Here is a 16,006-nt window from a genome sequence, read left to right as displayed (position 1 = left end):
GAGATACGCTGCAATTTCTTTAGGAAATTGCCACTTTACGAAGAAATTGTATCGATATTTTTGCTATTCCTTTTTCTATATATATATTATTTATATCGTATTTTTTATTAAGCTTACGATGCTTACAATTAAAGAAAGAAAATCTTACATAATTGCAATGGCGATCTGAATTAAGATTTACGATCACAGAACCAATTTGCGAAAGTATTGCGTGGTCAAAAGTTGTACAGGGTATTTGTCACAGAGACACAAGCAAAGACAATTTTTTATATAAAAAAACGGAGGAACAGTCGGTCTAAAATAAGTACCGTATGGGTGGATCTGAAAGATCTTCAGATTAAGGCCTATCTACATGAGACGCAGAACGCGAGTCGCAAGCACACACGCACAGTCTACATGTCAACCTAACCTCTTTGTTAGATTGACATGTAGACTGTGCGTGTGTCTTGCGACTCGCGTTCTGCGTCTTATGTAGATAGGCCTTTACCATAAAAGCCTTTTCGTCCTTCTTGCGATCGTTGAACCGTATCCCACTTTCGCGGTAAATCAAAAGGATTTCACGAAGGCGGGATCACTCTCGCCACCGTCAACGACCGGCCTCTCAAAGTGTCCGTGAAAAGAAAGGATTTTAAGAACCATAGACTTTCCACACTATATATCTATATACTTTCGTCGAGTAAAGGCCTATCTACATAAGACGCAGAACGCGAGTCGCAAGCACACACGCACAGTCTACATGTCAACCTAACCTCTTTGTTAGATTGACATGTAGACTGTGCGTGTGTCTTGCGACTCGCGTTCTGCGTCTTATGTAGATAGGCCTTAACGCGGACTCCTGAATAGAGATATTAACGTATACAGAGAGAGCGTCTCGAATCAAACTGGCGAATCGAAAGTCGAGGAATTTGTGAATGACAATATTTATAACTTGCGCATGTTGCGATTCGCGACACGCGAGGAACGCGTGACCACTTTTTTTCTCTGTAAATCCAACGATCTGTGAGTCTAAGGAAGTTGAGGATACACAAATATACCGGAAAGCCCGACGCTTATTCTTAGGCCGGGTTCTACAATCAGTCGTATGTCGCAACACAGCCTATGGTCCAATAAGGAAAATTTATTTTCGAAAAAGAAATTCTCTCACTGAAAAAAAAATACTAAAAAAAAAAGAAAATTTCCTTAATTTTAGTAAATGGCGAGTTTGCATACACACACAACTGTAAACGTACGTATTTTTTTTTAAATAAGAAACTTATTTACTTATTTAAATTTACTTATTTACGTATTTTTTTTTAAATAAGAAACTTATTTACTTATTCAAAAAACAATTCCCTTAATAAAGAAAATAATTTATTAATTATAACAAGTATTTACTGCAATACAGTCAATGATTATTGAAATGTAATTTTTATTTTTTACTAATTAGTAATTTTCTAATTATATTTATTACTTTCAATAAAATGCATTTTCTTATTAAGTAAAGAATTTCTTATAAACTTTAAGAAGTATTTTGTACAATATATAGTAAATATTTATAGAGATATGAATCTTATTTTTTATAAGTTAGCGATTTTCTATTTATTTAATTTAAAAAAATAATTTTTCTATAAATTATTTTTACCTATAAGTAAAAACTTTTAAAAAATTTTTTAAAACATATACTAAATTGGCATCCAAACGCCAAGAATACTCTTGCGTAGAGAAGGGATTCTTCCACTTACGATAGTGGACTCTGATAGCGGGCTCTGTGGTTTTCGCCTCGCAGCGGGTCTGCTTATATATTATCGTTGGATATATTTTAAATTTGAGAAACGTTTCCCATCATACGCCACCTAGCAGCGTCGCGCGTCGTTATAAACTTATAGGATTCCGTCGAGTTAAAAATGCTTACAAATAAAATATTTCTTTTTTTTGTCGAATATATAAACTTTATTTCAGTATACGTTTCCTCAAATGTAATAAATTGCACTAAAGAAAATATTTATTTCTTATAAGTACTCTATTTATTATTTTTATAATTTTGGAAACGTGAATTTAAGCAAATATTTATTAAAATGCCATTTCTAAAATTAAAAAATTCGGATTTAGTATTTTAAAAATTCATTTACTATATTTCAATAACTATTACACTGTAATATAGTAAACCTGAATTTGATTCAAGTAAACGTTTCGAGAAGAAAACATTTTCTGATTTTAATGCTTTAGTTTACTATAGTCAAATTAATAAGTTTTACAATTTAACATTATTTATTTAAATTAAGTAAATATAATTTTAGTATAAATATATTTACTAAAAATAAGCAAATTTTTTTTTCAGTGCTTATTGGACCATGATAAGCTGTGTTGCGACATCCGACTCCGACATACGACTAATTGTGGACCCGGCCTTTATTCATTTTTTGCCACGCTCCAACAAGTCCGCGAATATTATACTTGTCCAATATTGCGCCTGGCTTAATTACGAAAACAACATTTAGCATTGGTGTCAGTTGGAAAGAATTCGGTCGTTTACAATACATTTTTGATTTATCGTTAGCGAAACGTGCGGATAGATCTACGGATCCATCAGAAAAGACTCTCCATTCGGTGGACCTAATTTCCGCGTCCACGTGGAGGGTCGAACGCGGGTCGCGAATCTACGTCCCGAACGAGGGGTGTAACATCGGCAATTTCGATCGAACAACGATTCCCGACACCGACGATATCGCCGACTGGCGCGGAGGTGACATTACGTCCTCTCGTGAAAATTTAAATGAAACGCGGTGTATCTCCGTTTACTCGGCCTGGCGCTGCGGATAAAACGGCCGCGTAAATGAATCGCGCGGGCGTACATCCACACGCCCCGGTGTTGTTATATTCCTTCACCCGGTACCCGACATCAGTATGCATTAGCGGCAAATTCGATATACCTCGTGCCCCGTAAAATTTCGCTCGTGCACGAGCCGACAAACTCCGACCGTAATTCCATCCGTGAGACGAATTAGATCGTCTGAAAATGAGAAGCCGGTTCGCCGTGTAAATGTTTACCTGGAAATTCATAATCGCACTTTAACGCGAGTATAGGTACTCCCGAAAATACACATACGCACGCGCTTAGTCGTAATTAGCTGGCGAATCTCCTAATATGTCTCACATATCTCAACCTTTCGAAATTTCCGCGCGTGTAATACTCTCCTAATTCCCTGTAGAAACGTACCGTCGTTCTCGTAATTTTCGTTTATTAAACAGATATCTTTGCTTTCACTTTCTCGTATCTAATTCCCGAGCGCCGTCTCTCCCGCGTCTCTATGTTTTCACTTTATAATTAATATAATTAATAGTTTATTCTTTGATTACTATATGATATACGTATCTTGCGTTATTATTTATAATTTGCGTACTTTGCGTCGTCGGTATGTGCGCTATTAACGTCGTATGTCTTGTAATTTCATTTACGTAGAGGTAATTACATTTTAGAACATCCCGCTTCCCTAGAGAAATTCCGCTTTGTGATTTTTGCTCGTATATATTTGTTGAAACGAGAACGTTCGATGCGTTGGCAGGCGTATATTTACGCGCCGCAAGATCTGCACTCCCCCTGAAAGGTCATGCATTCGTCAATTTCTTCTTCTGAAAAACCCGTACCGAGTATCGAATTAAACTACGGTTTTGTTTATTCAAACGCGAATATATTGCGTCCAATCATAAATTTATATCGACCTCCTAATCCTTATACACAATTTATTTACACACGCTCCGAAATATTATACACAAACCATTAATTAAAAACTTCATGGCACTGATGATGGGTTCGTAGCTTCGCATAATAAATTTTAGCAACGATGTACAAATGTATGCGTTTTTTTCGTTTAAAAAAATTTCCATTTACAAACTTGTAAATTCTGCTTATTCAGACAAAGCCGTTCGCGTTTCCAGTGAATTCTTTTAATACGCTCCGATTGATATTAATATATATAATCCCTCCATTGTGACAATCTCTCTCACTACAATCTGTTAATAATGAAGAGTGAAATTAACGCCATGAAATATAAATTATAAAGCAAATGCACGTAATTACTGACTTTCACGTACAAACTACGACTCCAATTGGCATTCGTAACTGTAAAAAAAATACCCCCGAGACCCGCTAATGGAAAAACGGACGGCGGCGGCGGGCGCATCGAGTGTAATTTTTTAATTACACGAGAAAACTCGTGACACGGCGGAAACTCGTGTCGCGCACGAGCCGCGATATGTCAAGGGCTATATTATCGAGGGTATACGGAAAAACAACGTGCGGGACACGTTTGCTGAAAAACCGCAGAGCGGACTGTATGGGGTGGCGGAATGCGAGAAGTGCGAACGAGAGCACTTTTGTCCGCGTCCGTCGTTGTCTCCTCCCTCATCGTCTTTCTCCCCGGCCACGCGCGCACACGCCAGACCCGTGCGCGGGCACCGCATCGAATGAATAACTGAAAACAATGCGGAGCGAAAGCGAGGCGCAGTATATACCGTGGCGCTCTCGTAACATCGATCGTAAGATTACAATTGGGTTAAAACGGTCGCCCGTCTCGGCGGTGGAGAAGCTAAGGACCGGACCCGATCAACCGACGTCGACGCTCAACCCTGGACAGGCTCTCTATCTTGGCTCCATCGGCTTTTTTTTTGTCACCGTTTCCCGATTGTTTTCAGATAAGATGTACTTTCGGTCGATAAAAGCGATAAAAACACGACCTGTATGTCCACGTAACTTGCTCCCAAATCTTTTCTCGTGAAGTTCCGTACGTCAGCTTTATCACAGAATATGGACTTAAGAACATTAGTCAACGGTCTAATCGTATTTCGTAAAGAAAATTCCATTTCACGGTTTGAGTCACTCCGAGAGCAAGTTTTCTAATCTCTTGCTTCGAAACTACGCGTAAAAGATAATTTAATCTCAAATAAAAAAGACGATTCACCGTTTCATTTTCTCTACGAGAACAGATCAAGTTAATTTAAAGTTATTTTAAAAAATTGTCGTTGTAACGATTGGTAGGTGATGGGTTTGAACGATGACGGAATGTCTCGCACCAGCCCGGTCGTACGAAGTCATTGAAGCAGGGAGGCTAATGAGGAACGACGGGGGAAGAGAGAGCGGGAAAAAAGCGTGCAAGGGGGGCGAGGGAGGAAAACTGGGAGAAACAAGGGAAAATACATGGGGTGAAGAATGACTGGAGCGAGACGCAGCTACGCGAGGTCGCGAGGAAAGCGGCAGAAGACGAAGAGTAGAGAAAAGGGGATGACGAGGTGCGCCGGGGGGGGAGGGGAATGGGTGGCGGTCGGAGGTTGCCGAGGCTGAAATGAAATATTGATCTGTGGAGGCGCGCGCACCCCTGCAGCCGACCCGCCCTTGTCCACCATTTTCCGCCGATCTCTCTCGCCGTTGTGAACGCCGCCGAAATTCTCGCCGATTTTGCCGCGATCTCTCGCGAATCGTTATTTCGCCGCTTGCTACTCTCGATCAATCTTCCCGTCTCTCCCCGTCGTTATCGTTAATGCTAATTGAAAGCGATAAGAGAAAGAAAAAGAGAAAGAGAGAGAGAGAGAGAGAGAGAGAGAGAGAGAGAGAGATCGGAAAGATAGCGTCCGCGAGGAAAACTTGCGTGGTAAAAACGTGGATTAAGCGAAGAAACTGTTGAACTCCAGATTGGTTCGACAATCTTATCTTATCCGGAATTACAATGTGTATACACGATAAGCAATCGTTGATCTATTTGAACACGATATTAATTAGTTTTGTGTAACCATGCGATCTTATTCCTCCTCCCATCCTTTATCGAGAAATTCATTATCAAGTACACGGAGAGAATTTTTTCTTATTTACCCTGAAATCATGGTAGTTGTGGGTCAACATGTACGACCAAGAATTTTATGCGAGCTATTCTGATTAATATCTACCATAATAAAAAATATCTATTACATTAAAACATAAAATAGGTTTAATTAATTTTACTAAAATATATCTAGGAAATTTCAATAATTTTTCAAAATTTACCGATCTATAACTTGGTAATTTTTATCACATTGTTTGTAAAAATGTCTTGTATATTTTAAAAATTCCTTGGTTGCCAAGTTGTCCCAAGTTTGTAGTGAATTTAAGGGTAAAATATAACAAAAAATTCTCTCGTCCGTGTAGTTAGAAAAAATTCTCCGCAACAACGGATCCATCTTCGCAAAATCGCACGGCGTAGATGCGTTGAACTTTCTGCACGCGCGACTTTAATGTGGGCAAATAAAAATTTATCGATAAAGGTCAAATGGAAAGCACGCCTGGCGAAATAGAAATCTACTAAAGACAACGGGATAACGTATCACTATCAATTTTTCGCGAAAAGAGGGGAAAAAACATTCGCTGCTGCGAATACCTGCCCACGCGCGCAATTTCACACGGTGACAATTAATGACGATTTCTACCCGTGCGATTGTCATCCTGCTCCGAACGTATCTCGATCCAATATCTGTCGATACGACGTAAAACTGCACGCGCGAGCATAAGGCTCGAAATGAAAATCCCCGTCGCTCGATGTTGTCCGATAACGACGATGTGCGACGTACCGGGTGAATCGAAAGTAACGCGCGATTGAAGAGACCTGATTCAACATGGATATCGAAGTTGATTGAGACTCTTGGCCTCCCTCTAATTCTTTAGGCGCCCGACTTTCCTCGCAAATTCGTGGCATTAAGCTCCCTGATCCTTGAAATTCGTAGAGACCTTCCGGAACTTGATGGTTCGTTTCGAAACTTGGATCTCGCGAAATCCCCGAATTACGTAAGTTTCGATATTCCTTGTGTTCAATGCGATGCAATTTCGCAGTTGTATTCCGAATATCAGAAACGGCTCGCTGAAGCGACGGTGCGCGAGTTGAAGAACTCGTTTGTATCATTATACCCGTTTCCGCGAGAGAGCCATGCAGACGTATCGATATCGGACGATAAATCTCCGCGGATGAATATACCCCACGTGGAAAAAAAAACGGCTTGCCTATACCTGGAAAAGCTCTACTATTACGCCGTGTGAAAAGCGTGCGCGAGCGTCTAGCTGGCGCACGTTTGTGTGCGGGAAACATGCGAGAGAAACCTGCGAAGGTATGCGGCATGTTGGTTGTAACGAAAATCGATAAAGGATGGTTTTACGAACCAATTTCTGCGGCGATACAGTGTCTTCCTCGTCGACGTCGATGGAAGGGTTGGCGGACTTACCTGCAAAAAGAAACAGCAATGCGTTATTTAAGCATAAATCAAATGTGACGCGCAAGATTTTCATCTCCATCCATCATCTCGTAAATCTTTCTATTGTAGCGCCGTAATATTCTCCGGGGATTGTCGGCAGTTAAATGTAAATTTAATATTGCAAGATCGTGTAAATTTATGCGCTGCGAAATATAATTCGCATTTACCGGTATTTTCAATCGTGAAAAACATGCCGGTATCGCGTTGAGATTAAATGTAAAAAAAAGATTCTCTCTAAACGTATTGGAACTCCTCGGTGAGAACATATCGATACACGAATCTTTACGTCCACGTGAATCGGTAATTTAACAAACGCTCCTGTGTCGCGCCTGCCATTTAATAGAAATTCTCGACACCTATCCGGTGTGAGCGAGCCTTTAACGCTCCGCTCGGAGGCACTAGGTTAGTAACAAATAGATCAATATTGGCTCGTGGTTTGCGTGTGACGCATCGGGCCGCGTATGAACTCATTTCCGCCGGGCCATCGCCGATCGCGAGTAGTGGAGGGGAGATATTTTCATTTCGTCCCCCGTCAAAAGTGAACGTTTATGTTTTAAGCCTTTGAGTCCACGAACTCTTTGTATTCCCGCGAGTCGCACGAATTCACCCGTTCTTGGACTTCAATAGGTGATGCGGATCTTACAGGAGAACGTTTGGCACAGTCCCTTACTGATTTCGATAGGGTTTAGCTATGTTGTAAAGTAGCGAAAAATAATAGACATGTGTTTTTTTTCTGGGCTTTGATAGCATGTTTAAGGATTAAAACAACTCTTTGAAAAAAAATTCCTTGATTACGAGCGAATATCTCTGAAACAATGAGATATATGAAAAAATGTTTTACATGAAAAGGTTACGGTAGTATGTAATCTCTGCGTAAACGTGTATTTAGATTTTTTTAAATGTCATATTTTATCCTCCCACCTTTCAATATTATTTTTGCAAAAATATAACATTTTAAAAATCTAAATATACGATTACACAGAGATCACGTAATACCGTAACCTTCTTGTCCTTGTCCAACATATTTTTTCATATACCTCACGGTTTCATATTTACTCGTAATTAAATATGAAATTTTTTTCGAGGGATTGTTTCAACCCCTAAACATGCTTCAAAACCGATAAAAAAAATATGTATGTTATTTTTCACTGCTCTACAACCTATCTAAAGCCATATCAAAATCGGTGAAAGACGCAGTTCCAAACGTTTCCTCGTTAGAATCTTTCTTCCACTGATCTTTCAGCGAATTCGTCGATTCAAAGTCTGCGAAATTCCTCTATTTTCGGATTCGCATCGAGGCGTAAATGCGCAACCTTCGAACCTTTATAACGCATTATCTAACCGTATACCGTGGCTAAAGTGATGTACCGTATTACGCAGAATCGTGAATTTTCGCCGATGGATTCACGATGCAATTGCTAATTCTCGCGTGAATTACCCGCCGTAAATTCTCGCCGACGTCGGTCGTCGCACGTGCCTCGATTGAACGCGCCCCTCGGAAAGGAGATCGATACACGCGTAGTAATAGTAAACGGGCGGTCATACGGTTACTCCTTTCCCCCCTTTTTTTTTTCATCGGTCGACGGGTACCGTCGGATAAGCCGGGGGGGGTTCGCTTTTAATTGGCAAACGGCCGCGAACCGGCGGCCGATTCGCGCCGCGGAGCAGCGTGAATGCACTTTTTCTCATAGAGCCGCGGTGCGAAACCGTCGCGCGGGCAGCGCAAATCGAGGACGGACACGACGGGCTTTAACACACGACACTGACCTTGCCCACTTGATCGGAGAATCTCCACTCGTCTGCGGAATTATCCCGCGGAGAGTTTCCGAGTGACGCGCGCGCGCGCGCGCGCGCGCGCGATAACGCTTGTGTGATTCGAATTTACGTCGCGTCGTTCCGTTCGTGAATGAATTCAACGATGTGTCTCGTCTTCGTTTCCGAAAACGAGATCACGCCGCGATTTTCAGTCGAAATAATCCAGTTCTCTATCTTCGATAATTTCTCTACAAGCGCGACGTGTGACGTGCGACGTTCGTTATAAATACTCTCGTGCTAATACATACCCGGATTGAAATTAAATCATGAGATTTTATTCTTTCATTCGTGGCCGTATACAATGAAGTTGCTTTTAGCGTAGCGCCGTTCGATTTGTGTCACGTTGCTCGGAATAAACATCAGTGTCGCCACCTCTTACGTTCTATTCTTCCCCGACTTCGACCTACGTGTTTTTACCTTTTTTCGAAATGTCATGTTCGGGATAAGGGATAAGTTAATTAAAAATTAGGTATTAACGCTGAGTTTTTCAAGTAAAACATTCACACCTTTCTTTGATACAAGCGAGAAACGATTGGACCGTTAAATTTTTACGGCACGTACTTAAAAAAATGTGTCACAAAATTGTAAAAATAAAATTAGATATGGCGAAACGCCTCTATATCCGTTTACGCAACTAAGACCGATAAATACCTAGGCACTTGTACTCGAGGAAAAACATATAATAGTTTATCGCAGCCAACACAATGCTAGGCGATAAAGTTTGTACGCGAATGAAGCGACTGACCATTCAACATCGCGTATAAATTACATTGACGCGTGAAGGAATGGATTTCTCTTATCTTCACTGTCATTTTAGAACTAAAAAGAAAATAGAGCGGAAAGAACATAAACAAGCCAATAAGATAGCGCGCACTAACAACAGAATTGGAGAGAAAATTTAGAGAAAGATCAAAGTTAGGGAAAAAGAAATTTGGAATGAGAAAAGTCGTTAAAAAAATAAAACGTAAACCACGTATAGTGAGAGCATCGGGCGACAATAGGTGTTTCAAAACCGATGCCAGCTGTTTTAATCTCCAAAAGCGATTTCCACGAATTTCAATCTCGACGGGAACATGTGACAGCGAATAAAAAGTTGGAAGGGTAAAAACAACCGTCCAGCCGGTGGTGGCGTAAGCGTAAACGTTGGTCGGAGACTCGAAAGCGACGTCGATCGATATTATCGCCCGTCGAAAATATCAAAAAAGCAGCTAGAAATACGGACTTTCCGCCAGCGAAACGACATCACGAGAGAAGTTTCGGTTCTCGACGCGGAAAACACGACGTCGGCGACGGCGACGTTGTCGGCAGATCGGTTCGAGCCAATCGCCATCGCGAGCAGCTCAATGGTGCAGCAACAGCAGCAGCACCAACGTAAATCGATAATTACATATATGCATTAAATTGCATGCACCGTGCGGTGAACACCGGTTGGTTATCGCGATCTCTGTGGAGAATGGAAAAACGCGGACTAATCGGAAGCTCGTTGACCTCTTTGAATCGTTCGTTCTTTTCTATATTCGTTCTGGATCTATATGGTGTTCGATAACAGGCGGATTTTACGCTCCTAATATTTTGTCGTTGGAGAGCTAATTAATTTTACCTTCACAAGAAAAATGCACAAAAAAAAGAAATGTTATATAATATATATATATACATTTCTTTTTTTTGTGCATTTTTCTTGTGAAGGTAAAATTAATTAGCTCTCCAACGACAAAATATTAGGAGCGTAAAATCGTAAAAGTTATATATATATATATATATATATATATATATATAACAATTTATAATCTTGGAAATGAGATTATATTGCGTTAAACGAAGAAAAAGCATGCTTGAATGAAATCATTTATATATTTGTACCCTAGAGGTAAAGAATCGTATCTCCAGTTTTCGTCAAAATATATAGAGTTAATACATTTTTCAATATACTTAAATTGTAAAGAAGGTTAAATTATATAATAGTGGAGTGTCTTATATCTATTATTATCAGTTCCTAAGATACAATGTTCAGAAAAAGTATTAAAAATTTGCATAGTGCCTTAATTTTGGTCAGGTTTATTAGCAGTTGTACTGTTAAACATGTCAGTTAAATTACTTTATTAAAAACTCAATAAATAGAAGCTACTTTTATTTTATATCTTAAAAAAATATACCATTTCCTTATTTAAAATTTTAAACTTTGTTTTCTCTGAATTTATAATAATGCAGATATTCTTGATCTCTAAGGTACAAATATAGTTCAACCAAGAAAAAAAAGTTGAAATGAAAAATTGAAATTCTTATAAGAAGATTATAGATTGCTGCGTATATACGAGTACATGAGTTTTGATTCGACACTTCTTTTTTTTTCAATGTGCGTGGACAGATTTCGAATCGTGATCGACAGAGAACGATAGAAATCGTTCGATGCGTTACGCTTTAGAAACGCAAACGGAGACGGCAAAATTTTATCCTTCAGCTAATCTCAGACTGATTTTATTACAACAGAATTTTGATTAAAAACACTCATCAAGCTGTTCCTGTGAACGACATCTTAACTTTCTCGCTGTGTGAAACTTCTCAACGAAAACATCATTTTGAAATTATAGCAATTACATGAAGTTCTTATTTAAGGTATGACATATTAATCTATAATTGCTTTAATACAAATCTGGCATGCGTAAAGCTCTAGAGACACAGCTGAGAAATGTCACGACGCGTCGACGTGTCGCGTCGCGTCGCGTTAATGAAACGATAATCCGATTCCCTCCCACGAATTGAGATACAGATAAGAGCTTTCCGATTCGCGCTGTCCGATCTGGCGATCTGCAAACGACATTCACGGCGAAACAAGATCACGCGAGATGCAGACGTACGTACCATCAATTCCACGAATGTTTCTAATTGTATATAATTTAGGAATTCCTGCGTACGAAAGTACAAACAACGAGATGTGTAGGTACTTCTGCACTCTCTGAGATGCTATTCGGAACTTTCTCCGACGCGCGACGGTTCCGGGACGAAACTGGTCCAAATTGGCAGGGTAAAATCTACTCGAATTTGTCGTTCGAGTGGAAGACAAGCCACAGGTGGCACTGTACACGCGTACACACGGCATTGTGTATGTGTATACGCAGCCACTTCAGCCTAAGGGCTTTCGTCGTACAAACAAAGGTATAGAAAAAAAAGAGATAAGGGTTTGCCTTCCTCCCTTTCGTCGGTCGATAAAAAACTGCAATTAGTACCCGCGCGCTTTTTAGTCCTTCTTTTTTTCTTCTTCTTTCCGCTGTTTTCGCGTCAAGCGACGTCAGACGTGTACAATTCCGAAGAAGAATTTTATCTCGACCGTGGAGAATTTAACCTCGGCCTTGTCAACGGCATTTCTTTTCAACGAGAATTAACGTGGCGCGATGTCGTAAATATTATAAAATTATACGGAAGATATTCTAAATGTTTCTGTCGTCGAGTTTCATAATCAACTCACCGACAATCCAGAAACCATGAAGCGACGATGACAATTAAAGCACCGTGTTCACCTCAAGTTCGTGAACTTGGAATTTCATATCTTTCAAGGTGCTGTCCTCACAATTTAATTCCATCAAATTAATACGTGACAAAGAAACGTTATTATTAAACGAATCACGTCGAGTTTCTTCAGCAAAATCGTTGCATCTCACGTAACGTTAAATTCGCGGTAACCTCCCTTCCAAAGCTCAAAGCTCCCTTGAATTAATAATGTCGTTAGGAAAAAAAAAGGCTAAAGGGGAGTTTACACACGCAATGATTAGTGGCGCCAACTGACTGGCATTCATTGGCGCCTGAAACCGACTAGCATACTCACAAGTGTTTACACAGTGATTGGCGTATAACATGGAAAATATTTAACATTTATTAAGATAAGTTAACCGCCAGTAAACGCCACATTACTAGCGCCAGTTTGTATCAAGTGTTTACACTTTGGCGCTACTATAATCATTGCGTGTGTAAACTTCCCTTAAATTCTATTATTTCCATTCCATTTCCACTTAAATCCTAAATAGGCCTGCAACTCAACCGCCAAAAGCCTTCTAAAATGCGAGTAACCGGCAACGACGAGATAACCAGCTCTAACTATGAAATATCGAAAGTACATCGTGTGACAAGTAAATAAACGAAAGTTCGCTAAAGTTCGCGCGTCGGAACAATACAAAATGGCGTCTTGAACATAGGATTCTTCTCGATTTTTTTTCACACCTTTGGCTTGATAAAATTGTAATTATTAGTGTTGAATTTTATTCAGAAAAATGTAAACTGTAAGAATATGCATTATAAAATAATCAAATATATCATTAATACAGTGAAATTTGGCGAAAAGTCAAATTTTTCGATATTTTTTTATATATTCTCTAATAAAAAACGCCATAACTTTTTTATGGTTAACTTCTCGACAAAAATGTTCAAATAAAAGTTGTAGAGCGTACTTTTTTACATAAGAAACACCTATAATGGTAGATACATTATTATAGGTGTTTCTTATGTAAAAAAGTACGCTCTACAACTTTCATTTGAACATTTTTGTCGAAAAGTTAACCACAAAAAAGTTATGGCGTGTTTTATTAAAGAAAATATAAAAAAATATCGAAAAATTTGACTTTTTGCCAAATTTTACTGTATTAATGATATATTTGACTATTTTATAATGCATATTCTTAAAGTTTACACTTTTCTGAATAAAACTCGATACTAATAATTTCAATTTTATCAAGCCAAAGATGTGAAAAAAAATCGAGAAGAATCCTATGTTCAAGACGCCATTTTGTATTGTTCCGACGCGCGAACTTTAGCGAACTTTCGTTTATTTACTTGTCACACGATGTACTTTCGATATTTCATAGTTAGAGCTGGTTATCTCGTCGTTGCCGGTTCGGTAACAAATGTCAGGGTGAGTTGCATCAGGCCTAAAATGTTCTCGACGCCTCATGGTGACACACATACACACACAAACAGTTTCTCAAATACGAGAGGAAAGCATACGCAATCTCTCTCTCTCTCTCTCTCTCTCTCTCTCTCTCTCTCTCTCTCTCTCTCTCTCTCTCTCTCTCTCTCTCTCTCTCTCTCTCTCTCTCTCTCTCTCTCTCTCTCTCTCTCTCTCTCTCTCTCTCCCCCTCTCTCTCTCTGTGTGCATGTGTGAATACAATGGACGCCCATCGCACAATATGCTGAATATCCGTGCGCGAGCTGCGATAACGCCGGATCGCCGACGTTATCTCGCGTGTTATCACGCGTCGTCGTGTGAAACGCAACCGAGATGGTTACGGATACATGAATGCCAGATTTCATCGACATCTCAGGAAGATAACACGTCCGTTAGACGCACGTCACGTCGAAAAAAACAAATGTCGCAATGCCTCTACTGGACAAAAGATTAAATTCAGATTTCGTTGACAAAAGTTTTACATTATGTGCGTTTTGCAATGTCTACTGTCATTACCAGAATGCATAATTACCTATTATTTCTGCGTCTTGAATTTCTGTGGCATTTTTTATCGCTCCCAAGTTCATAATTTATTATTATAAATAATAACGCTGTACTTGATCCAATTTCTTCCTAAAGATCTACATTCGCAATTGTTCGTAATGACGAAACTAGTAAGATGCTAGCGTTTTTCTCCGGCATTTTATATATGGTAGCAGTTACGTAACATGACTCTCGCGTAAGGGCACTACCATTCACTCGATTCATTTCGCCTTTACACACTTCCGAGTTCCATTCAGCCGATTATACTCGCGCGGAAAAATTACGACGTTTGTCCGAAACACTGTTTCTTTGTGCTCCGATAAACTCGCATTGTTCGTTCATTAAATATAAAAGGTACGCATAAAAGATCACCGAGAAATGGTATCTTTAAAAAAATTTCAAATAAAAGTATTAAAATGTATTATTCGCATATCTTCTAACATCTCCTATTTGATTGAAAAACAACTCAACGAGATTTAAGAATAAAATTATTCTCTTCTGAAACGTAACGTCGTTATGACGGGTGTTTTTGTAGAAACACACGGCTTCGATAATTAATCAATTTGCTTCGATAATCGTTCTCATAGTCACGCCGGATGTCTCAAAGGTATTTTTCGACGTTCGAAGAAAATTGGATCGTGGGGATCGAAGTTGCGTGGCACGTGAGATGGGTACGAGCGGCTGCGAGCGATCGCCGGGAACTTGAGCGGCGCAACGCGTCCCTCGTCGAAGGAACCGACCGGAAAAAGAGGCTGCACGCGAGAGGTTTTACGTTACGCACGTGCACGCACACACCGGCGTACGTGCTCGTCCGTCGGCCGGCGCGGCGCGTCGTACGTGGACACGACGTTCGGGACCCGGCGAAAGATATAGTAGTGCGTCACCCGGCTTGGAATAGCGGCTGATGTCAAGCCTCGTGCACTTATACTCGCGTCCTCTCACGCCGCATCTTCGCGCACGCACGGCACGCGTTATCCGGCGCGCGTTGTCACTCTCTCAAGAAACCGGGGGAGAGAGAGAGAGAAAGAGAGAAAGAGAGATTTATATAGTCATCCCTTCGGTTACTGCGAGCGAGAAAGTGCTGTCGCGAATTCGTTAATTCGATTATTCGCGGACGGCGAAATTGTTGTCAACACTTGGCGACGTGCGCGACTCTCAGATTCGTCTGAGGAAAACCGCGAGATTTGTGACGCGTTGATTATTTCCGACGGTGGAGAGGAGAAGACGCTGTCGCGAACTCTGTCACAATCGTGATGCTCGCCCCGGAGCTAATTATGGATTATGGCGGGTATACCGGCTCCGCGGCACTCTCCCCCTCGCGACAATTCGCTCTTCGGTGATTTTATTTCCGTACGCGGTTTCCGTGTATTTTCTCAACGTGAGTCACGCACGCGGCCGCTCAGCCGTCACGGACACGTCATTCTCGCACGAATAAACGTCCGTTCCCATATGGGATTGCGCAGACAT

The 16,006-nt window shown here is 40.3% G+C and overlaps 1 protein-coding gene across 3 annotated transcripts in view; it reads right to left on the bottom strand.

Moving 5' to 3' along the window:
- 14-3-3zeta (tyrosine 3-monooxygenase/tryptophan 5-monooxygenase activation protein zeta) overlaps positions 1-16,006 on the bottom strand; it is a 56,802-nt gene that overhangs the window by 32,241 nt on the left and 8,555 nt on the right. Inside the window, exon 2 of one of the 3 annotated variants that reach the window (XM_077412733.1) lies at positions 7,157-7,218. The exons of the other annotated variants lie outside the window; for them this stretch is intronic. The gene's annotated coding sequence lies outside the window, so the exon portion shown is untranslated. The remainder of the gene's footprint in view (positions 1-7,156; positions 7,219-16,006) is intronic. 3 annotated transcript variants of the gene reach the window in all.

This window comes from Temnothorax americanus, unplaced genomic scaffold, assembly GCF_048541705.1.
Source record: "Temnothorax americanus isolate GAGA-0224 unplaced genomic scaffold, ASM4854170v1 Scaffold10, whole genome shotgun sequence".
NCBI lineage: Eukaryota > Metazoa > Arthropoda > Insecta > Hymenoptera > Formicidae > Temnothorax > Temnothorax americanus.
This window is presented reverse-complemented; position numbering and strand designations above follow the sequence as displayed.